General features: G+C 38.8%; 1 long non-coding RNA gene across 1 annotated transcript in view; it reads left to right on the top strand.

Moving 5' to 3' along the window:
• The first annotated feature begins 19,019 nt into the window (after positions 1-19,019).
• The window catches only part of LOC147606484 (uncharacterized), a 19,138-nt gene continuing 11,490 nt past the window's right edge, over positions 19,020-26,667 (top strand). The window contains exons 1-2 of the long non-coding RNA XR_015264982.1: positions 19,020-19,574; positions 19,682-19,922. This is a non-coding gene — a long non-coding RNA (uncharacterized LOC147606484). The remainder of the gene's footprint in view (positions 19,575-19,681; positions 19,923-26,667) is intronic.

The raw sequence follows: 26,667 nt of genomic DNA, 5'->3' as shown, positions 1-26,667 counted from the left end.
AGTCTTACAGCCTTGTGCATATAAATAGCATCACTTCATTCCATATCATCTCATCTCATCATCAAATCATAAGCAATTCAGTCCACAACAATGGGAACATCATTGCTTGAGTCAATTTGTTACTTACCCATTTTGCATACATGCTTCGTATGCATTTGACACCTCTAAAAATGTTGCTTACCCATTTTGCATACATGCTTCATATGCATTTGACACCTCTAAAAATGTTGCCAAGTGCTCCATAATCCCAAATGTATGCACCTCTTTCAAGACCACATAGCCCATGTGGTTTGAATCTTTCATGTCATAGCCTACTAGTGCCCACATTAGAGCAAAAAGATTGACAATTCGTACAAATAAACAAGCAACAAAAACCACACAAAAAACATTATTTGCATTTATTTTTGCATTGCAAGACTTACAAAATTATGTTGTGATTATGCATGAATTGCCTCATATTTTATATTTTTTTAAAAAATAAAATGGGAAAATAGGAGTGGTTGGGTCCCATTGGGAAAAAAAATTGGAAAATTAGGAGCCATTGGATCCCGTTTCATGATTCACCATAACGTTTAATGTGCATGGGTCCATTCTAGATTATTTAAGGAGAAGACACTCAAATTTGCACCCCTAGACCACCAGCTAAAAATCAAAGTATACACAGTCATGCCTGTGATCATTTCTATAGAATCACGCCCGTGATCCTTCATCACATTTGAGATTTTTCTAAAAAATCACGATGTATTAGTGTTGACCTAAGGATTACCACTGGATTTTCTAACACAATCAACCAATCATGTAATAGCATTATCTTATCTATCCTAATCACATGATTAGTGAACATGATCCCATCATATGATCATGGTGCCATCATATGATCACGATCATGACTACCAATTACGCCTATCAGAAATCAACTTAAAGAGTAGTAAGAGGGAATAAAAGCTCGGAACATCACTTTTAAGCACTCAAACATATCATCAAACTAAAAATGAAAACTGTGATTATTGCTCTACATAATCACGGTGGTTACAGAGAGCTAAAAAAAGGTAGTTTAAGCCTTTAATTGTGGTGGTACGTGCTTTTAGATTAATGTGAGTCAAAACGCATGAAGGTGATGTAGAGGACCAAAGTCTTTGGTAGAGCTCAGTCTGTGTGCAGTGTGAGTCTTTGTATGCTACACAATTACATGCACTTAAGGTCTGGGCAAGTGGTTGGTGACATCTCCCTATACAATAGTGCATTGAATTACGAAGAATCTTCTCATTAGTTGAATTTTAGGTATATCCGATCATATGCAAGCACTTGTTTAAGTGTGTACGATTTGAGGAGATAGGACTTACTTGAGACATCAAGTGGCATGGAGCCCCCCCCTCTACAAGGAGGCATATGGAGAAAGGGTAACCCTCTTCTCCAGCTAGATCCGACAACTTCTTTAAAATAGCAAGAGGTATGCTTGAATTTCCAATTGAATTGCACATGGTCAACTGACATAGTTCAAGCAATGGGCATCAAGAGAGAAACCCCTGTAGGGACTAGTGTCTAACTAGAACCTCCTACCATTATAACATTTCAAGATGTTGGAGGCTTAACATCCACCTCCCAACTCACACCTAGGATTTGTAGAGATGTTGTAATAAGTGTTCAGAGGGCAAGGAGGATGTTCTTCCTTACCACCACTGAAGAGATGTACCTAGAAAATAGATTGCAAGAGGCCCAATTATAGATATAGGCCCCTCAGTGAGAGAGGTTACAATTGGATCTTAAGAGAGAATTCAAGAGAATGGGGGGGGAGAGGGAGAGCTTAAGCTCCTTACAAGCAAAACACACACACACACACACACACACACACACATAAGAGAGAGGTGGATGGCTAAATTTTCTTCTATCTTCTTCTCTTCTCTACAACCATTAACATAAAGAGATAAGAGTACATACTATAAGGGAAAGTATTCTCCTACTATAACATACAATGTTTGGTCCATAGCGTGAACTTGACTACACAAACTGGCACTATAACTATGCCATAACTCTAGTACTCCAAAGTGGCTATCACACAGCCTATCATCCCCACTAGCAGCATATCAGCCATAATCTCACCAACCATGCGAGAGGCATAAGTGTGGATGCTATCATCCAGGCAAGCTATCAATGTTTGCAGCACTAGTTGAGCTTGATATCTCAACACTCCACCTCGAGATTAACTCCATACATTGTACTCCAAGTAAGATCCTAAACCTATGGAGATTCTCTTGTGCTAAGTGCCTTCATGAAGATGTTGACATAACCCTTTCAATTTGAATACAAAAGGTCATTGATTAGTAAGAGAATTTATTTTTTCATTATTATTTACCTTATGTAAATAACCAAAGAAGAGAAAATGATTAAATAATTATGATTCATGCCCATTTGGCTACTAGACCTTTAAAAACTCAATTGAATTGTCCAAGAAGGACTAATCTTAGCTACCCGAATTTGAGAATTTCTTTAGGCTGTAAATATCAAATTTAAATTTTTGAAGTACAAACTATACCCTTTCAATTTGAAGTACAAACTATACCCTTTCAATTTGAATTCAAAAGGTCTTGATTAGTTTAAGAAATGATTTTTTTGTTATTATTTCACCTTCTATAAATAACGAGAGAAGAGCAAATGATTCATGCCCATTTGGCTACTACTAGACCTTTAGAAACTCAATTGAATGGTCCAAGAAGGACTAACCTTAGCTATCCTATTAAATTACCTTGAATTTGAGAATTTATTTAGCTGTAAATACTATTTAATGCAAGCCTAGGATTTAAAAATGCATAGAAACCCTAGGGGGTGAAGCCTTGACAAACCACATGAACGAGACTACACCTGGGCTAAAGTCAATGCCATGCTTAGATACCCATGATTTGTGGATTATGTAAGAAATGTAAATTTACATGACCTTAATACAACTGCAAAGCCTACACTGATGACATCAGCAAGGGAGTTGGTGGCCATACCCCCATTATCATAAAATCTATGTTATTGCCTCATGAAATACTCCATGGTGGACTTGGAAAATAAAGGGTTGTAACAATTACAAGAAGGGCAGTGTGAGATCCCTACCCCCTACTAAAAGAGAAACCACATTGAAAGACTAATCTAAGGGTAGAGCAAACTCACTTAGGGCCTCTATTTATTAATATCCTATCAGTAGTCAACAATCCAAAAGCTTTCTCAACATATATTTGGAATGGAATAGACTTATGGTAGGAATTGAGTACAATTCCTCTAAGTTAAATCTCCACTTCATAATCCTAAAAAAAGAAGCATCGACAGCTCTCCCTGGGCTTATCGATGTCTTATTCCTTGATTTATGAAGGTAATGGTTATACCTTAATTCTACTAAAGATTTTATAATCTAAACCCGATTCTCCTAGATTTTTCTCCCGTTTCTAAGTTTGTAATCAAGTTTGGTCTCTCTAGGTTTAGAAAGCACCTGCAATTCGAGTCTACCCAGGCACCTGCTTTCCAGTGTTTAAATCCTTTATCAACTTTGACTATTTCCATAGACTCAAGCTAACTCCATCCAATCCCATGGTTTTGATGTGAACTCACACACCCGTATTAAAATTTCCATTTTTGTTATGCACTCACACTCAAGTGGAAACAAAACTCACACATGCACTCCACGGCAAATATTTCTTTTCAAGATAAAAATTACTAGAAAGACAACTTAAAATTGAAAACATGTCCAGTACATCATTATAAGAAATACTATAGCATTCTACAAAATATCCATTATCATCTTCACACACCATGAGTGTGTTCCTTAGACCAATAAGGTATGACCTACTAAGCCTGAACACTCTCGGACCACTATGCCGACCAAAGGAGCCCACAAGTCTCACATTTGAATCCAACAATCGTACCAAAATTGAGGGAGCCACTTTTGAGAACCATACAACTCCCAAGGCCAGAACTGTCCATCCAACTAATCACATGAAATTAACATGCATGCCCAGCCCCCACACCTACCCTGCTCAGTGCAAACCAAAGCCATCCCTTTTCCATCACACCAACCGTGTCGAGAGCACACCCACATCTAATAGCCAACCAATCACATAGGAGCCACATGAAATTAACATGCATGTCTAGTCCCAGACCTACCCTACCAGCAAATCGGAGTTGCCCCTTATTCATCACATCAATCAAGTCGGGAGCACACGCACATCTGATCAAGATGGGTTAAGGTCTTGAGAAGGTCTTAGGTGACTGTCTTTGTGATAAGACTCACCACTCTACATAACAAACCACACACCTATGCGGCAAATAAGTAAAACATGATTAAACACTTATGCATCTACAGTCTTGGTAAAAACCATCACAAGTCCAATGAGACTTGTTTAGTCGTCCAATCGTCGCAAATTCTCCAGTTGAGGTCTCCACCATTGCCCATGAGCAATATCCAATTCCTCGATATTACTTTAATTTATTGAAAATCCTCATAACCTTTCTAAAATCACTAAAGGTTAAGACTAGGGTAGACCTAATAGTAGCTTTATGTCCCTTGATTTCTAAATTCATAACTTTTCTATAGGGTATCCTAGTCTTCTAGCATTTTTAAAATTTTAAAAACTTTGGGCCTTTAAGATATTCTGTCTCAAAAGTCTTATTTAGATGACAACCACTTTTTATACCTCCATTCTACAATACATAGTTAAGTATACTTATGGGTCTTTTAATGAATTCTGAAAGTCTCAACTAAATCATTGGTTCATTCTATTGGGGCCAAAAACTATAGACCTTAATACCCTACTAGATCAACTAGATGCTTACATCTAACTACCTCTCTTTATCTCTCTTAACCTTATATGGGTTAATCCTTTATCTTTAAGGTTTACTTTGGTCTAATTTCTAGACTAAGAAGGGGAATTCCACTTATAAATTTGTTCTAAGCATCTTGTTACTTGGCTTAAAAACATAAGATCACATATCACTCCTAGAAATCCTCCCTTATAGATTGAATCTAAGGCTTTCTCTCTCTAGGTATAAAATTAGATCTACTTCATCATTTTTATCCTTTGTTTTTAAAACAGTTAGTCATGAAAAACGACAACAAAATCATGCAAACGACAACTCAACTCCATTTTTGGAAAAAAACCCTAAAATATACCTTTATTTCAAATTTATGGAGACAAAAGACACACTTTCATGTCAAACATTTTTTTAAAAACACTACTTTTAAAAAAAAAAGAATGCATAAAACATTACTTACATTTTACTCTAAACCCAAAAATGTCCAATTGAAAAAAGAATTACAAAAGAGAAGAAACTCTTCCAATCAAGTAGGAGAGTTATTGGACCTTTTGCTTAAAAGTATGAATTATTTTCTAGTGCGTGTCAAGAAGTTTTTTAACTCAAATTCATACACAACAATTTCTATATCATGCAAATTAAGCATGTCCACATGTCGACAAATTTCACTTTTCTTTCCTTTTTTTCTTTATTTAAGCATCTCTAGATCGTACTTTTCCTTGAGTACGGATAAGTTTTGTACCAATACACATTTATACACTGCGTGTTGTACGTGGCGTGTTATCAACAAACTGATAAGTGATAAAATTGACGTTACTTTTAGACCCAATATAATTTGATGAATCTCTTACATGGGGTTAGTGCATTGTCTAAGAAAATAAATTTTCTTTGTATACAAAGTTCATCCAATGGTTGAATTTAAGTATATTTTGATATTAAGAAAAGTAGGTATATAGAGTCCATGGCCATAGAACAGGTTTACTGAAAGCAAAGATGTCTCTAGATTTAGATAGAAATCCAACGATCCAAACGATCAAATTTTAGACGGTAGTGAGTACTATAATTTATCAGCTTATCTTATTTTGATCTAATACTTCGATTTAGAGTTATAATCTTTGTAAAAACACAGTTTTCAGTTTATAACAGTTAGATTTTGAGCCATGAAAATAACATTAGTTGTCGTTTTGAAAAATTGATAAAAATTTGGATTTCAGAATCCACTTTGTTGATAAAGTGGATTCTGGAATCCAAATTCCATTGAAACTAATGTTTCTATCACGATATCAAAATTTTCGTCCAAAAAAAGAGAAATTTTGGTCCATAATAAACGAAAAATTTCACTTTTATTAGATGAAAATTTTAGTCTCTCAAAAAAATTTCAACGAAAATTTTTTTTTTACCAAAAAAATTCGTCGACGGAAATTTTTCCGTTCAACGGAATCTAAATTTTCGTCGACGAACTGAAATTTCCATCGACGGGAAAAAATTTCACCAACAAAAATTTCAATATGTCGACGAAAATTTGGATTCCAGAATCCAAGTGGATTCTAGTATCCAAATTTTCATCACGGAATTTTTTTCGTCGACGATGGAATTTATCAACGGATTTTTTTCACATATCACTCCTAGAATTTTTTCCTTTTGAAAATTTTTTTGGACGACAGACTAAATTTTTTCGTACAATAAAAGTGAATTTTTTGTTCATTATGGACCAAATTTCTCTTTTTTTGAAGGGAAATTTCACTCTCACGATAGAAACGTCACTGTGTCCGAAATTTTGGATTCTAGATTCCATTTTGTCAACAAAGTGGATTCTAGAATCCAAATTATCATCAATTTTTAAAACAACAGCTGTTGTCATTTTCATGGCTCAAAATCTAACTTGTTATAAACTAAAAATTGTGTTTTTGCAAAGACGATAACTCTAAATCGAACTGTTAGATCAAAATAAAGTAAAGTGATAAATTGTAACACTCACTACCATCTAAAATTTGAGTGTTTGGATTGTTGGTTTTCTATTTGAATCTAGAGAAATTGTTTCTTTTAAGCCTCTTCTATGGCCATGGACTCCATATACCTACTTATCTTACATCAAATATATGCTCTAATTTAATGATTAGATGAGGTGCAATGATTGAGATGAAGTTAGTTAAATTTTGAAAGAAAAAAAAGTACATTTTTGTAATTCTAAGTAAAGAATGTATTATACATTACATAGACATGCGTGAATTATTAGTAGTTTTAAAGAATATTAGATCTTGTATTGACCTTGTTTTTTCCATTTTGTTATTTGACATGAGAAGTGAAAATTTTTTCACCTTTAAATTAGCAATATATACATTTTTTAAAAGAAGTTTAAAACTATGCTTATTTTGCAAAATTTCTAAAAACATTTCTCTTCAAAGTCTCTAAAAGAGTGTAAAATTGATCAATATTTAGGTCTAGTGAAAAATGAAGACAGCTTGTTGCAAAAACGACAACCCATGACTCGTTGTCGTTTTTCATGACACTGTTTTTACTCAAAGAAATCTCCTAAATTGATTTCTAAAGAAGAATTAACATCAAGGATTAACCTTACAAACATAATATCCTTTCAAGAGATACAAATTCTAGAGAAGTCTTCTCTCTCTAGAATTATTCTAAGATACAACCTATATTCAAACCATCATTCTAATCCCAAAAATTATTTCTAGGCCAATGGCTAATCATAGGATAATAATCTATTCATAACCATTATAGAAAGAATAAAAAAAGGCTCTAGAGATATCTTCTCTCTCTAGAATTATATGAATTTTTCCTACTTTTCTAGGGTTAATTTGTAAGGTCTTAATCCAATAATTTATCATAGATTATGCAAAACAAAAGCTCTACTTGAATTAAACAAAAATCTTCCTTACGTGAAATGGAATCCTTATGCATATTCACACTAAGCGTATATGAAAAGGGAGAATTGCACATGTACACTTTAGATTTACTTATAGTAGTAAACTTATAAAAATTTGAGAGAATCCAATCCTAATTTGGGTCTTGCACATCCAAGGAGGTCTACCATGGTGCCATAATGATTGATCTTAGGGAAAATGCCATAATCTCCCATGTTGTCAAAACTCAAAAGCAACGTAAGGTCAATTCAATGAGTGCCTTCAAGGGGCAGGAAGAGGATCCCTCGAGTGCAAACGGCCAAGCTAGGAAGGTTGTTGTGCCCAAGTGGCGCTGTAATGAATAGAGGAGGCTAGAAGGAATGAGTAGGCTGAAGTAGGGGGATGGTCATCATCTATGGTCAACAGATCTCATGAATTGCTAAGGTGACAAGGCTCATGTGACATGAGGGCTAAATTGAAAGGGGCAGCAATGGGTAGAGTGATCATAGTAGATGTACTCACTCCCCACTATCCAAAGCATGGTCATCATGTGTATCACCAACAAACGAGTCATCATTCCATTTGTCCATCAACAAATGAGTACTCATCCAAAATGTCATCAATGACCATGTCCTCACAATCTCATGGTATCATATCATGAGCTGAAAATTCCTCAATCAAAGCACTTATGAAAGCTATCCAATCATACCCATTTTTAGCTTGCGTGTCCCCTTTAACCATGGATACATTGGTGACTTGTTGTCGTCGGCAACAAAGTATCTTCATCTTCTTGCTGTCCATAAATTACAACAAGTGTCTCATCCACTTCAACACCCACAATGTGTGCATAAAGATCCACATTGTCATACTCTATGCAATGACCAAATATGATAATGAATGGAAGTCCTCTTTTGCATTTTCTCAAGCCAAAATCTTGCAACATTGAGTGCATAGTAGATCTTCTATTCACACTCAAAGCAAGAGGAAAACCAAGTGTAGGTATCAACAATTTACAAATATTACCCTTGTTTTTCTTGGCTTCACATCAATCATTGCACATTATCTTCTTCCAATCACTCCCTTTGAAGAAAATAATGTTTGACTTGTACATCAACTTGATACATGGGTATATCATTCTCATTTGTCCCACCTTATTGCATAGGAATCCTCAATGCACTTGTCCCCTCTTGGTGCATCAATGGTGGAAGTTAATTCTTCTTCCTAAAAATAGAACCACAACTTCGATCACCTTGTTGCAAATTAGCTTGAAGGCCATGTACTCCATTTTCATATGAAGTGTTGATAAGAGATCCATAAGCTTGTGGTTTGACGATCATCAACAAACCTTTGTCTCCTTGTATCAAAGAATTATTGCCCCTAGAGGATAACCAAGTGCTCATTTCTCCTCCACCATTAGGCATTGACAATGCATAGCTCCTTGCTTGCATTGCATCAACATCCAATTCATCAATATCCTCATCAATTGAGAATTCCATGTAAGAATTTACAAATCGAGAAAAGTATTTATGCTCCTTCTTAATGAAATTAGGCATTTCCATCCATATATCATGAGCTTTTCTATGCCTTTCGGTGAATGACATATGCTCCCAATCATGCTCAACCACATCACCATCAACATACAACTCCTCTTCCAACATAGAAGATTGATTTCCCTTAGGATGTGAAGATACTCTTTTAGGTTCTCCAAGGTTTGGTTCCAAATGTGTAGACCAAGATGTATGTTGCTTCCCATGTAGTTGAGAAGAACTAGCTTGGAAAGATGTAGGCTTCATTTCCCTCACGAGAGGTCTTCTAACCTCCACCATGAATCCACTTGAGGAATTCTTTGTATGATTCTCATGTCCAGCCCTTGTAAAAGCCTCTTGCATAGCTTGCTTGCCTTCCTTATGACCACCATGAGAAGCCTCATGTGCATGGGTTGCTTGCTCCCATGCATACCACCAATTCTACCATCAATAGCATCTTCATGGTGTTGCTCCAATTGGTCTTCAATAGCCCCAATCTTGGTAGTCATGAATTGAAACCTCGTATTCAAGGTATGGTTGATGACATACAACCTCTCCATAAGTGGCTTGAAAACAATGTGTATAGCCCTCCTATAAGAGAAAGGGGCTATATTGCCATCCCAGCTTGGCGGGAGGCTCCTACCTCACCATGCGTTCCCTTGGGGAGGGTGTGAAGCATGGAAAACAATGCGGAGAATGTACAATGCAACATAGAACCCGCTAAGAGAAGCGAGACTACTCTTTTAATCGAGTCTTTCCGCCACAAGTAATTGCAAAGAGTGAATCATTTGAAATGGCTTGCGCACCTTGAGATGTGTGCTTATTATGAATGCCTCCCATATTTGCCTCCTCTGCAATTTCCTTTGAAACTTTCCCCATTAATGGAGAAGTGATTTTATGAGTGCTTGTCACAATCAATTTCTCTTCCAACTCCTCTATTGCATCCATGTTGCCGTGCTCCACTAAGTCCTCCCCTTCCATGTCTTCTGTGATAAATGATAGCTTTCGGGGATGACCTTTTGGCTTGTTGACCATAATGGATTGTTTTGAGAAAATTACCAAAAAATGGAGCTAGGGTTATCCGATTTGAACAAACTAAGGCTCTATGTAATGAGATGAGGAATAAGCCTATGTGATTAGTTTAAGTTCAATTCGAGCTCTAATATTCTCTAGTTTGGGTTTTTATGAAACAAGCTTTTACCAAAAATGGGCCGTAACTCCCTACTCAAGAGTCCGATTTGGGAAATCTTTAGCTTGTTAGCATCCCTTTGAGGAGTACTACACAGCCATCAGGTTTAGTCCATAAGATCACTTTTGATTTACAAATTGCCAAAATAGGTATGCCCCATGAAAACGGGTGTAACCGCTTACCAATAGCTCCAAATAGTATGTCATTTGGCTTGTTTGGAAGGTGTTAGGATGGAGAATGAAGTGTAGGTGTCCAATTTGGGTCAACCCAAAACCCCTTGGACTGAATTGCACTTTTGCAAAATCTACAGATTATGCCCAAATGTCAACCCGCAAGCATCCTCTTTGCATACCCTTGCACAAATGCATTCTGGCATACCCAAAGCATCATGTGGCATCCAATTAGCATCCTTTCAATGCATCTTGATTCACTTTTGATAAAATTTTGCCATAACTTTGTTGCATTTGCAAGCGGATCTCAATCAATACAAACCTAATCCAATGCAACAAAAAAGATCAACTATGCATCCTTACATAATCACATTGTGAACCATTGCCAACAAGTACATTGCTAAGTGTCCTTGAAACCATTGCCACTTGATTGGATTGAGGAAATCGGTGTAGAGATTTTAAGGTAAGTCGGTGTAGAGCTTTTGCTTGCCGATCTCCCGACCAAGCCTTCTCACCATCTTACCAAAGTTTAAAATCTGATGGCAAGAGTTGAGGCCATGTCTTCACTCCATGTACCTAATCCTCCAATGTACCACTTTTCTAAGGCAATCATGGCACACCGAATTTAATACATTCTCCCCTTGGTCTCTCCACCAATTGCCAAGGTACCCTCACCACATAGCTAGCTTTCTAATAGTGCAAGAATCAATGGAAAGCATAGAAATGGATGAGAGCATGGGACACATACCAAAGGCATTTATAGAACATGCTAATCATTACAACTCTTAGATCCAATAGTCTTTTTGCTTGTCCCAAATGATTCCGATATAAAACTCCTCACCATGGGCTCAAGGGTACAAAGAAAGGCGTCCACATTAAGCATAAGGATGAACCAAATCCATCATGATAAATCCCCTTTCTCAATGCAATTTCCTTTTCCAATATGCATTCAAATCTTGCTAATCCAATGACCATAATGTGGCTTCCATGATTTTCTTGGCAAGTTGATTAGCATGTAATCCAGGCTTGATGAAGGAAGCATTCAAATATTGCTTATGGCTCTCAAACCCCACTCCATTAAGAAATTCCAAAAGCATGAAGAAAATCATGATTTAGACTAATTGATGCAATCATCGTTGAACAATGATTAGATCCCAATGTATGTGAATGGCATGAGGAATTGATCAATTAGATGAGATTAGGTTTTCTGTTATTATGAAAGCCTAGATGCAACACTTGAGAAATGGAAAGATTGAGGAATTAGCTAATGTAATGACTTGATTAGAGCATGTAATGTGCATCAATGGCTTGATATAGAGAACCAATTGCATCAAAGTGAATAGAAGGTAACTCTATCCCAACATATGGTGGTGAAGGAAACTCTAATTTCCCCAAGAAATTTCAAAATTACAAGAAAATGAGAGTTCCCACATGAAATCCCGTGCTCATGCAAAAATTGATCACATATTTGAATGTAGCCAAGCATGAAATGAAAATCATCAAAGAAATTTCTCTAAATTTTGATCAAGAAATTTTGGATTTTTTTTTGAAAACCCTAATCTCAAGAGAATCCCCAAACTTGATGTAAGAGAAAATGATTCAATAAAAAAATTAGTAGAAGTTTGTGAATAGATGTATCAATCAAGAGTTGTAAAGCAAGATTAAGCAAGGCAAGAAACTTATTAAGGAAGTCATCACTTCATTACGGGAATCTATGTGAGAGGCTTTGAAAAGAGCTCCAACCAAGAAGAAATTCCACCTTTTTAATAGCAATGGAAAGCTTGAGATATGGCAAAAAAACGTGGAGCAATCGTGGGGGAAGGAAAACGTAGTAATTGCTAGCAATCCCATGGAAATGCATGAAATGATGTACCTTGTATGATATCATAACCAAATTATGGCTAATGTTGGAAATAATCACCAAGACACTTCATGCGCAACTGACTGTTTGTGTAGCAATGTGGAGGAGAGGAAGAACACGATCGGCGACCATTTGATGCCATTGATACATCAAATCAAAGGAAATAATTTCCACGATTTGATTCCATGCTTCCAAGATGAGAGATTTGGCTTCCAATCCAACATGGGAGAAAAAACGTGAAGAGGGAGTTTGAGAAGGAGATGTGCAGGTCCACACCTTCAAGTTTTGCCCACCCTAGCCTAATTTTGGTCCAAACTATGCCTGGTCATCAAAATTACTCCAAATTTGATGCAATTTCTCCTAAAAGGAGATCAAATCTTAGTCTAGCTTCATGATCTCCATACCCACTAATCCATGTAAGATCATCTTGAAGTATTTCATGCAATCTCACCATCTTCCATCTTCTTGATCAAGAAACTCAAAAGATTTTCAAGAAATTTCAAGAAAAAGGATCAAAATCAATGCTCTAATACCAATTGAAATGGATTTAGACTAAATATCAAGAAATCAACACAGAAAGTCCAAATCTAGCATCCATTTGATGAGCATCGAACACATATTATGAGAAATCCATGTGATTATTGATGAAAAGAGAAGAAATCCACATGCACATGTAGCAAAGAAGGTATGTGCATAAGGCCTAAGTGATTTAACCTCTCACCCCCACGAGGATGGCTATCAAGCTTGCCATGAGCCCTAGACCATGAAGGGAGCCAAGAGTACATGTAAGTGTTTAAGATATGAATGACCAAGAGATCCCTACAATGAATCCAAGGCCCTATTTATAGTAGCCTTGCCCATGGTCCATTATTTACATTTTTGGACCTTAGTTTCACTTCATTACATGACAGGTCTCCATTGTCCAATCAATGTCTTATCCCCACTCTTAGGGATAGGAAGATAAGCCCCTCAGTGTGAGAGAAGAAGGCATAGAACCTGTGTCCCGCATCTCCTGGAGAGCCAATGTGATCTCTATCCCAATCTCATCCCAAAAAGTAATGAAAAAAACAAGGGAAAGACCATCCTGCCCTGGACACTTACCATGAGGTAAGGCATGAAGAGCATAAATGAACTCCTGCATAGAAAAAGATGCATCCAGAATGGCACACATCTCCTCAGTAAAATAATCAAATGTGGCAATGCATTCCAAACCTTCCTCTATGCCCTGTGTCTCAAGTTAGAATGAGGTTGAGCACTAAGAAGCTGGTGATAGAAATTAGTGGAAATCTGTCTAACCATAAGAGGATCTAAATTAAGAGTGCCATGTGAATCCTGCAAACTGCGTGACACTATCTTTGGCATGAGATGGGCCGTGAGTAGCAAAGAAATGTTTGTTGTATCTGCCACCCATCTGGGTCCAAAAGGATTCTTGGGCATGGTAGCGGTACTTCATACACTACTCAAGAGTATGACAAAGCTCTACCCTAACAATACATAAAGATTCTGCAACCCAGTGAGCATGAGGATGTTTCTCGTACTCTCCTTGTAAGGCATCCAGTCTACGTCTAATAGCCCTTTTTAAATCCAAGGCCTCTTTCCTCTTATAGAAAGGCCACACGTGACGATATTACAGAGAACAGAGGCCAGGCTTTGTGAGGCATGCGAGAAATCATGAGATCTCCAAATATCAAGCATTCGACACGATAGCTTTGCATTTGAGAAGAAATGATCAGGGATGCGTACATGAGGTGCTGATCCATGGTGACTGGGATCTCTAATGCATAAAACCACTGGGCAATGATCCGATTTAGAAGTGCCTAAGACAATAAAAGAATAGAAAGATGCCTCCTCCTATACTTCTAAGGAAATAGAAAGATGCCACGTGAGGGGCATCTCTCCATGGAAAAATAGTTTGTTTGGATAAAAGTCAATTTATTTTGAATAATAATTATATGGCTCTACATAGGCCTTTCTTAGATGCCTACCACCTATATTTCCAGTTTAAGTACACATTGACATACCTTTAAGAGATCCTTACTTTTTTACACCTATATTCATGTTCACGTACACAATAGCATGCCTTTAACAAATCCCCTTACTTTTTTGTACCTACTTCCAACATGTTTTAGGTTGCAAAGTATCTAGTTACCACACACACAGACACTTGAAAGAAGTAATGTGACTCTAGGATTTTTTTTTCTCTCTTTTTATAAATTAAAACATTAGAGGTTACAAATTTTATCTTCATTACTACATCTAAAGACCATCTTCATTACTACATCTAAAAGGAGACCTTACAAATTTTATCTTCATTACTACATCTAAAAGGAGACCTTACAAATTTTACCTTCATTACTACAAAGACCTTCATTACTACATCTAAAGACCATCATGTTTTTTAGAGGTAATAGTCTTTACCTTTATTACTACATCTAAAAACCATCATGTTTTTTTTAGAGGTAATAGGTTTTACCTTCATTACTACATCTAAAAGGAGACCTTGATTCAAAGGTGTGCACTTAAGTGTTATTGGAAACACATATGCTACGTGATGGTAATAATGATGATGAAAAAAAATACATCAACCTTCCAAACTTGTTGGGTTTAGATTGAGTAATGCATTACCTTGACTTTGTTATCCTTTAACTCCCCTTACAAGTTAGCACCTGAAGATGTCGATCCCCACATAAATACAACTCAAGATCAACTCTCAAATTCTATGTTGAACCCCACACAAGATTAACTCTCAAATTCAGTTGATGCTTGCTATTGTAGGGATGTTCTATATTTAATGATATGTTTTGAAGGGTGATGCTATAAAAGGAAAATTTAAACATCCCAATTCTAATTATGTGTATATAGGTTACCTAGAAAATGAAGATCCTAAGGGTGAGTAATAAATTGTACTATTAGTGCAGCTTGAAAATTGTCCATTTGTAGCTTTTAATGGCATATATAGGGGACAAGCAAGCTTTCCCATCAATTAAGAAGCATGATTTTCAAGTTTTATAGTCAAGTTGTATTAGCAGCACAACTTGAAAATTGTCCATTTGTAGCTTTTATTGGCATATATAGAGGACAAGCAATCTTTCCTACCAATTAAGAAGGACAATTTTTAAGTTTTATGATCAATTTATCATGCACTTTGGTAGTTTTGATGCACTAGTATATTCATATTCTTTGTGCTTGCTCTCCCCTTACCCTTATCCTTGAATAAGACCTCTTAAAAACACACAAGATTGTATAGCTTTGGGCGTTAGCACTTTTATGAAGGATATCATCACTCTAGTACTTTAAAATGACTACGTGAAAGTGTAGTTGGGCGAGAAGTTCTCATTGGACAATGATCTTACCAATGACCCCCTTAGTTGGGTCCTCCTTGTATTGCACAGGCGTATTGTGGCCTTCTGATGTTAATAGAGGTGCCTTTGCCCAAGGAAGACATTGCAGTGAATGCATCTCGACACCGGCGAAGACTACAACAGAGGATTAGGACCATACTAGCACGGCAGACGTCCACTCAAAGTACTCACCATGGAGGACATTGAGGATATCCGCCATCGACCGATGAGAGACATCTTTGGATAGTGATGTGTATGATGCTTACCTTTGTTGCTGGAGTTTTCCTCCCAGATGCTATCCATTAGGAGCTCCTGTCACCATACTTTTCCTCATAGTTGTTTCAGTTTCAGTTAGTTGTTTAGTTGTTTTTAGCTTTCCTTACATAGACATTGTATCAGATCCACCAATTGTTGTAACCTTTTTGGTCTCATAGGTCATTTTGGCCTTTTGAAGACGTTAATATATCATTTCATTTCATTTCATTTCTCTCTCTCTCTCTCTCTCTCTCTCTCTCTATATATATATATATATATATATATATATATATATACATATATATGTATATATATGTATGTATATATATACATATACATATATGTGTATATATATACATATATATGTATATATATGTATGTATATATATACATATACATATATGTGTATATATATGTATATATATGTATGTATATATATACATATACATATATGTGTATATATATACATATATGTGTATATATATACATATACATATATGTGTATATATATACATATACATATATGTGTATATATATACATATATATACATATATATGTATATATATACATATACATATATGTGTATATATATACATATATATACATATATATGTATATATATACATATATATGTATATATATACATATATATGTATATATATACATATATATGTGTATATATATACATATATATGTGTATATATACATATATATGTATATATATATATGTGGAACATACATATATATGTATATATATACATGTATATGTATATGTGTGGAACATACATATATATGTATATATATACATGTATATGTATATGTGTGGAACATACATATATATGTATATATATACATATATATATATAAATTATATCAAACTCATTCAAAAATGTATATCAAAATACATTGTACATCAAAATATGATTGTAGTCGTTGAATTCAATATTGTAAATCAAAATATGATTCTCATTGTTGAATTCCAAATGTTACATCAAAATATCATTGCTAGTTATCTAAATTCTCCTGAGTTATAATAGGGTTCTCTTAAGTACCTATAGGCTCTTCTACATCAGCTGTACCACTAGGACCAGTAATGTCATTAGACAAAAAAGCTTCTAAATTTTCTAAGTCAAATTATTCCATTACTTGTTGTCACTTAAGGTTCTGGACCTCTGCTTTGAGCTAATCTTTGTCAGCTTCAAGCTCTGTAATTGTTGCTCGAAGACTCACAATCTCTTCCAGCATGTCTTCCGTAGTTCTGCCCAACATTCAATAACATTGCACCTTGTGCTACTAATTGAACCATTGTTTGATGTGCTTCATTTGTTAATGTAATGGGTATGGTACGTTCTCAACAAATCTGTTCTCTCTTCTTGCTTATGCACAAATAGTTGGTCTACCTCTTTTTGTACCTGCATTACTTGGTTTATCATTCCAATTATCAACTTTACATCCAAGAATATCATGGACATAAGGTAGTTTGATACTTGCTTGTTATTTGTAACTATCTTCTCTAGTTTGATAAATCTCTTTAAAAGCACGTGAGCAAGGCCGACATGTTGGCAATCAAGAACTTCAGTGGTGCTTTGTCTTTTGCATTTTTGGTCTTGCAAAAGAGTGTTTCACAAACAAACTTCTTTGTGCATAGTTCATGAACCTGTCTTAAAGACATATGAGGTTCATCTCTACACATAGAATCATTTGGGCCATCAAATAACTCAAAGTTTATCTGATGACCCAACTCTAAAAAGTTCTCTTCCATGATGTGCTTTGCTTTTGGTTGATTAACATTTGGATATACTTATTAACATTGGCATGTTCTTGTTTAGCTATAATTTTGCAAATCAATTTAATGTCTCAGTAATTTGATCTTTCAAAATATAAATTTGTAAAAAGATCTAAAAATATACCATATATTAAAGACATCATAGACATTAGATACTTTCAATTTCAGAGACATAAAAGGTACGAGATATTTTTTCAAATTCAAAGACATAAAAGCTATTATATATTTAAAGACATCAATTAAAGACATTTTATAAATTTAATTTTACTCATGAAAATTTAAAAGACATTAAATATTAAAGAGACTTCTGTAGAAAGAGAGAACGAGGCCACTTCATGATTGGGTGATAGCATGAATAGGGGGTACAAAAATTAGTGTCTTTGACACTACTTTAATAACACTCTAGAAACACTCTAGGGCACCTTTTTTGCGAGCCGAATGCAAAATTACCTATCATGCTATATGTCACTAGATAGATCTGGAGAAGGACTAGAATTTAAAAATGAAAAGTCCAATTTTTTTTGAGTTTACTTACAAAAATTTTACCAGATGCCCATTTTGTAATGCTAGTACTTTAAAAGTGAAAAGGTTATACCACCTATTCATGCCACCTATTCATGCTATCACCCGATTGCATTCACTCAATTGCATTGCAAAAAGATTTTACACAAAGTTGAGTTTCAATTTACTCATGATTTGGGCCCGTATTATTATAAATGTTAATATCATACTTCTAAGCTTGTGAAAAAAATTGAATAAAGTCTGCAGGATTACATATCTTGTATGGGCCTTTATCCATAGCTCTGATGGCACATTTTTCTAACTTATCAGCAAAATATCGATGCCTCAGATTCTCGGATGTCATCATCTGCCATAGCATACACTTCACTTGATAACCGATGGAGTAAAATTCATGTGCAACATGCCAAGGAGGGGGATTTGTGCCAAAGCACTCAGGAGTAACACTCATAGTTGATGATAGTTTGCCTAGAGTAGTGTTTCCATAGCTTGTTGCTATCACTCATAGTGTAGCTTTTCTCTTTATATACTCTATTCCCTATGTAAATGTGATGGATTTCAATGGAATTATAGTATTATGAATTATAGTGTAGCTTTTCTCTTTATATACTCTATTCCCTATGTGAATGTGATGGATTTCAATGGAATTATAGTATTATGAATTATAGTATTATGAAGATATTTCTTGTGATATGTTGTCTTATAATTCCATTGAAATGTGATGGATTTCAATGGAATTATAGTATTATGAAGATATTTCTTGTGATATGTTGTCTTATGAGTCCTAATTAGCTCTTGATGTGATTATTGTATATGGTATGAGTAGAATCCTCTCTCTTTCTCTTTAATGTCTCTCTCATGAATCCCTTCTAGCATGCAATTAATTAAGTACTTTCCCTTCCTTCTCCTTGCACTTCAATATTTGTGCACCCAACAAGGTCACAATTGAGAAACCCTAGCAATTAGAATGTTCATGTGGTGCATTTTTGGTTCCGTTGCTGGGACCTTACTTTTCATGAAGGAGGAGGGCAAAAAGTCTCAAAAATACGACTTTTTGGGCATTTAATTGGGCACCATCAAAGGCGCATCTTCTCCAATTGAAGAAGTAAATTGAAGGTACTAGATCGTTTTCAAACTATAAGTTATGATTGGGTAATTGAATGACCATAATTGAGGTGAGGGCTTTCCCAAGTTGTTGTTTTGAGCACAGTAACCTGTCCTGAAGATTGGCTCCGAGGACCAGTTGGTGTTCTATTGAAGTCCTCAGGGCTCAAAAGGTACAATTGCTTCCTGCCCAAAAGCCAATCTGAATGGTGTTTGCTTGGTGGTTACTTTGAAGGCCGTCCTGTACGCCCAGAGCGCTGATTGCAGTTGCATGTTCCAGGACCCTTTAGCAGTCTGAGCCATTCCTCTTCAAAGTTTTGTTCGTGCTTTCTGCCTGACCGTTGCACTTGGGGTAATATGTGGTGGCTTTTCGATGCTTGGTCTGAAACACCTCAGTGAGAGCTTCCATGGTTTCATTCAGGAAATGAGTGCCTTGATCACTGACCAATTCCAGAGGACAGCCGTACCTGGTGATAATGTGTTCATAGAGAAACTCAGCGGTCTTCTTCGCAGTGTTATCTGTGAGTGCTTTTGCTTCCACCCATTTTGTCACATAATCTGTTTTGCTGCCACAATGTACTTGTGCTTTCCAGTCGTCCTCCTGAAGGGTCCCATGAAGTCAATTCCCCATTTCATGAATGGTGCCAGAGGCTGAACACTATGTAGTGGCCCCATGTGGCTTGCCAATGGTTTGCCTGTTCTTTGACACACATCACACCCCTTCACCCATTCCTGGGAGTCTTTGAACATAGTCTCCCACCAGTATCCGGCCTGCAACATTTTCCTGGCTGTTATTTCTCCGGCCATGTGACCTCCTGCTTCTCCTTCATGTGCTTCCTTTATCAGCTCCTCCCTTTCCTTCAGAGGGACACATCTTCTCAAGACCCCATCCCTTCCCATCCTGTAAAGCGCGTTTGCTGCCCAGGTGTAATTCCTGGCCCTGAGAATCAACGCTTTCTTCCTTTTCATATCCCAGCCCATTGGTAGCTCACCCGTGCGCGCGCAAGTACTGGGCAATTTCTGATCCATCTGTATCTAGTTCTATTCTGAACAGCATAGCATCCGGTAAATCAGCCTGAAGGCTGGTTGTTTGTTCCTCCGGTGATGCTCTCTCGACAGGAAATCTGCCCCAAAATGGCATTTTCCTGGCTTGTGGATTACCTTGAAGTCAAATTCTTGGAGCAATAGCATCCATCTAGCCAGTCTCCCTTGAATAACCACCTTGTTAATTAAGTAAAGCAAGGCCTGGTGATCTACATAAAACACGAAGAAATTACCCATCAAATAATGGCGAAATTTCTGAACTGAGAATACCATGCCCAATGTTTCCCGCTCAGTTGTGGTGTATGCTTGTTCAGCCTCTGAGAACCTTCTGCTAGCAAAATACACTGGGAAGTCAACATCCCCCTCTGGCTGGGCTAGAATTGCTCCTAGTGCTTTTCCTGATGCATCGACATGCACATGGAACACCAGGTCCCAGTTGGGCTGCCTTAGAATGGGTTTGCTTGACACCAGCTGTTTTATAGCCTGGAACCCCTTCTGGCATTCTTCATCCCAGCTGAATGTTACCTCCTTCTTGGTCAGCGCATACATCGGAGTGGCCAGTTCCGCCAGCTTGTCCACAAATCTTCTGTAAAAATTCACATAGCCCAAGAAGCTTGCTACCTCACTGGCATTTTTGGGTGGTACTGCTTCTAAGATGGCCTTTACCTTGTCTTCTGTCATTTCAATTCCTTTGCTGGACACCACATGTCCCAGCACCGTCCCTTTGTATGCTCCAAACAGGCACTTGAAAGGGTTTAAACAAACCCTTTTCTCCCGGCACCTAGTGAGCATCTTCCTTAGGCATTCCAAGTGTGCAGCCTTGCTGGAATACACCGTGAAGTCATCTACAAAGATAGCCATGAATTTCTGCAGATATTCAGAGAAGATCATCATTATGGCCCTCTAGAATGTGGCTGGAGCATTGCACAATCCGAATGGCATCACTAGGAACATAAACGCCCCCCATTCAGTACGAAAGACATTTTCTCTCTATCCTCCGGTGCCAAACTGACCTGGTTGTACCCACTGTATCCGTCCGCGAAGCTATACATTTCATAGCCAGCAATCTGGTCCAACATGGTGTCCGTGAATGGCAACGGGAATGGATCTTTGATTGTCTGATCATTCAATTTTTTGAAATCTACACACACCCTTATCTTGCCATTCTTCTTGGGGACCACCACAATTGGAAACAACCAATCGCTGCTTTCCACCTCAGCGATGAACCCAGCTTTCAGCAGAGCATTCAGCTCCTCCCTGACTTTCTTTGCATAATTTGGGTTCATTCTGTATCTTTGTAACCTCACTGGCCTGGCATCAGCTTTTAGAGGGATCTGGTGTTGGCACACCCGAGGATCGATCCCTTTCAGTTGAGTGTGATCCCAGGCAAACACATCTTCAAATTCTTCAAACAGTTCCAAGAGCTCCCTTTTGAATTCATCTGGCAATTGTTTATTCACTCTAACTGTTCTATCCACATTTCCTCTCATCCTTAGTTCCTCCACCTCATCTCCAGCTACTTCCTGGTTGGCCTGAATGTTCACTTGTCTGAGTCCCTCCTCCTGACCCTGGAAGTATGCTGGGAATCTATCCTGCTGAGCTGCCAGCTTCAGTTTAGCAGTCACCAGTTTAAATCCAGTGTTGCCACTGGAACAATGTCACTGGCCTTTAGCTTCTCCCAGAGGTCATTTGTTTCTGCGAGATAAAGACCTCTTCTGGTCTATCAGCTTTGGGGACCCGTGTTTTTGAAGTGGTGATGGTTACCTTTTTACTGCCATCTTTTATGGTCAGTTCATCGGTTCCCCAATCATGTACCGCCTTCGCTGCTCTCAGCCATGGTCTCCCTAGCAGCATATCATAGGAATCTCCCACTTCCAGGATTAGAAATGAGGTTTCGAACTTGATTCCCCCAATCCTGATTGGGACTGCCTCTTACCATTCGCAAGGGGTCTGTCTCACAGTCTGGTTTGCCATTCTTAACTTGAATGGTGCTGGTCTGATTTTCAATTCGAGCCGTGCTCTCACCTGTTCTGACATTATGTTTACTCCAGCCCCTCCATCCAAGGTGGCCTTTTCCACCAGCTTCCAGTGTTTTCTGATTTTACATTCCACTCCAATCACTGGAGCTCGGTCATCCCTCAAGCCTGTTCGCCTGACCTCATAGGCTGCCCTGAATCCTTCTTTCTCTAGCATGTTATCCAGCACTGGCATGACCTGCATTAGTTTGGACAGCTCTAAGGATAGCCTCGTTATCCTTTCTGACATTTCCTTCCATAGTCCATACTGGGGCTCTTCATGCTTTTTTCCTTTTTCTGAATTTTTAGGTTGCACTGTCTTCACTGAGGTTTCAGGATGCACTGCATTGTCTCCCTGGTGTAAGTCTGACTTCCTTACCCACACCTGGGTTGCCGCTAGTGGTTCCTTGAGCTCCAGGATTGGCTTTCCTTTCTTCAAATTTTTGGTGACCAGTGCTGCCTCCTGCTTCAGCTTCTGCCATTTTTCTTCTGTTCCTGCTGTTTGTGCTCTTGGTGAGCTGGGTAGCTCTCTGATTTGTGCTCTGGTGACCACCGCCACCTCTGGGTGTACCATATTCACATTTGGATGTGGCTGATGAGTCAGCCGCTCAGGGCAGTCTTTGGCAAGATGGCCCTCTTTCTGGCACTCCCAGCAGCAAATTAGTGTTCTGGGTGGGGGTCTGGTATACTGTCCGTACTGCGGCCGCTGATTCCTTATCGGTGGCCCCTGCGTTGCCTCAACAGCAGACCCTAGTGACCCTGGATTGACTGCTGCTGCCAATCTGACCTCTGGTACCGACAATCTGCCGTTTGGTTTTTGTGCTTTTTACTCCCCTTGCGTTCCATCTTGACTGCTCTTTCCACCAGCTCTTCAAACGTCTTGGTCGGATTGGTGATTTCCGATTTAGCCAGACCTTTTAATGCTGTACCATTCAAAAACCAAGCTCTCAGACTTTTCTTGCTTGGTGGCGACGATAGTTGCCTGGCCAAATCCTTAATTTCTTCGACGAGTTGTCTGACACTAGATTTCTTTTGCTTTATTTTTCCCAATTGTCCCAGCAGTTCTTCGTCCGATTTTTCATCTTTGAACCTTTCAACCAAGGCTTTGGACATTTTCTTGTAAGTGGGCAGGTTCTCTGGTGGGTAGTTGAAATACCATTTTTGAGCTTCCCCAAATAGAGTTTGAGGGAAACACACCCTCCATTCTCCTCTGGGCAGTCCCCTGCCTTCCACCCAATTCTCAAAGGCCTGGACATGAACTTGGGGGTCCCTGCCTTTCTTCCCTTTGAATTCTGGCAGATCGCTGCTTCTTCTTTTCCGCGGTTGATCTTGGTGTCCCTGATCTTGCGGCGGCTGGTAGTCGTCTCAGCATCTCCATTGGACTCTGACTTTTCTGAACTTGCTGTCTGCTCCGGGTTCTCTGAAAAGGCTTTGGTTGCTGATTCTGCTCCTCAGCTGGTCTGACCTCTTTGATATTGTCGACAGCTCTTTTTCTAGTAGTCCTGCTGTATCTTTTTAGTACCGTGTTGCTGGTTCCCGCGTGATTGTCTGCATGGTCCTCCATAGTTGAAGCTTCCAGCCACCAGCAGGATCGCCAATGTTACACTGAGCACCTTACTCGAGACTTCCAGGTAAGACAACTGTGATGACAGTCCTGGACTGTACCACGGGGACCAATTAGACAATTGCACCAGGGACGACCCGCACCAAAGAGAGAGGAAGGGAGAGAGACTTAATGCAAGGGACAACTGATGTATTCCAGACCAATTGCTTGATTACAAGAGGAGTGAGCCACAACTGGCTAATCCAGTCTTTAAGCTAGAAATATTGCCAGTGAAATGATGCTCCATGCTGGTTACAAGGCTAAAGTAGCCCACACACACACACATACACACACACCCACTCCTACTGCAGGCGCCGTCACTATTGCATTGCCCAACCCCCAGGCCTTCGCCGCTCTGTCCTTTATACTTCCTTGGTCCTGCCGTTTGGACTCTAACTGCTTTCTTGATCTTGGACTGTTACATGCTGACTGGGCCAGCTGTTGTGCTGAACTCATGAAATGGCGGGCCAGCCCACTTTTACCCTTAACAGCCTACCATTCAAACTAAACTCCCATCTTCTCCATCGGTAGTCACAATCCATGAACCAGAGAGGCAAAACCTCCACATCGACATCCCCTCCTCACTCGACAGCCTGCTGCATCAACCACCACCACTTCATCATCCAAGAAGAAGCCTACCCACACGCCTCGTCAAACAGGTGCCCAAGGCTACTATGATGGTTGCATAGAACTCTGGATCCCCCAGAGGCCATCATTAAAGAAGAGGAAGTGGTCCAAGCAAAGCAAAGTCAACAATACACCAATCTTGCAAAGATGGCTAGTCCCTGATCGACTGCTTCAAGCACAAGGTTACCTACGAGGATACCACTCACATCTGGCTACCAAAGAATGCCACATGTCCTCGCCCTCAACCAATCCCCAAAGAGCCCTTGGCTAAACCACCAATACGGCAACCTTAGGCTCAATCTAGTCAACAACGTTGGGTGCCAACACACCTACTTGAAGCCCAACAATTTCATGAAGGCAACACACAATTGTGGCTTCCTAAGCCCCCCACTCAACCTCGTCACCCTGATAGGCCACCAAGCGGCCAAAAGTAAATCCATGCAAGCCAAGCCAACCTCGCCAACAATGAATCCCTTGCCCATGTCAATGCTGGTTGCCAAAAAGTCTCTTAGAAGCTCAAAGCTTCTATGATGGCAACACTATTATTTGGGTTCCCAAGAGGACAGCCCCAAAGCCATCACCAACTGGCAACAACCTCTCCAAAGATGGTCTGGCAGCCGAAGAAAGTGCAAGAAGACTCCATGAGTCTCCCCTCTGCCTCACCAAGGGTGCACTACACTGAAAAAGAACCCATAGCACCACATGAATCTACCCCTCAACAAGTCTCTCCAATGATGGTAGGAATTTTACGAATGGCAGCATGGCATGCAGCTTGGAAGAACTCCTCCTGCTACTTCAGCATGAAGTGGTGGACTTCCAAGGCAGTCTCTCCAATGTATACGTAGCTCAAGGGATAGTTGCATCAACAACAAAAGGCCTCAATGCATTCAATCAAAAGGCATATTCAAATAAGAAAAATGTCGAGGAAAGCATAAAAGAGTCAAAGAAAGCAGAAAAGAGTTGAAGAAAGCAGAAAGTGCTAGAGCATGAAGAAAGCAGAGAATAGAAGAAAGCAGAATTGAGTTGGAGATAAAAACTTGAAGTTGTGTGTTGGAGATTTAGTCCCAGTCACTAGAAGACAAACAACTCCCTGTCCTACAAACTAACCTACCCAGCCTTGCCACACCATTGACAACCTCACCAAGGACCAACCAAGCATACATTGCGGCTTCTATTGAAGCCACCATCATCAACAAGCTTTAACAAACAGGCACTTTAATTCAACAAAAGCACCAGAATTATTATGTAAATCATGTCATTTAACATTTGCAAGCACTAGTATGACGCTCCTAGGTCTTGTACGTCATGGTCACAACATGAGGAACTGGGCTAGAAAAGCCATGCACATGTAATTTCCAAGATATGGCCATGGGCGCTCGGGCCTAGTGGAAAAAGGCTTGGAAGTATAAAGGACAATTTCTCATGTTTGTAACAAACAATTCCCCATTTGTGTAATAGAAGATTGGTCTTCTCTCCTCTCTCTCTCTTGCAACTCTAGCATGTGTGTGTGTGCTTAGGGTTACGATTTGGGGTGTGCATTGCCATTGATGCTTGTTCCCTCTTGCTTCTCCTCTCTTCCCCCTCTCTCTCTTGAGTGTCTACACATTGCACCGCGATCGGTTCTCATGAAGCTTTCCACACAAAGCTTGGTTGAGAATAGTTGCACCACCCATCCGAGATCGAAACCGCTTCTGGCGTAACAACAGATGTGGGAGAAGAACGGACGTGAGTAGCTATCCACACGCGACAGTGAAGCTCTTGAGTGCGGCTCGAGCTGGGCGGTTTGGTAAGTTCCTTGTCGACAATTGTTGCTTGGCACCAAAGATGTATGCCAAAATCGAGCAACAATTGTCGATGAGGAATTTACCAAACCATCAAGCTTGAGCCGCGCTCAAGAGCTTCACCGTCGCATGTGGATAGCCGCTCGTGTGCATTCTTCTCCTGCATCCGTGTCATGTTGGAAGCAGTTTCGATCTC

This window comes from Cibotium barometz, chromosome 57 (assembly GCF_041138505.1).
Source record: "Cibotium barometz isolate CiBa-2024 chromosome 57, ASM4113850v1, whole genome shotgun sequence".
NCBI classification, from domain to species: domain Eukaryota; kingdom Viridiplantae; phylum Streptophyta; class Polypodiopsida; order Cyatheales; family Cibotiaceae; genus Cibotium; species Cibotium barometz.
This window is presented reverse-complemented; position numbering and strand designations above follow the sequence as displayed.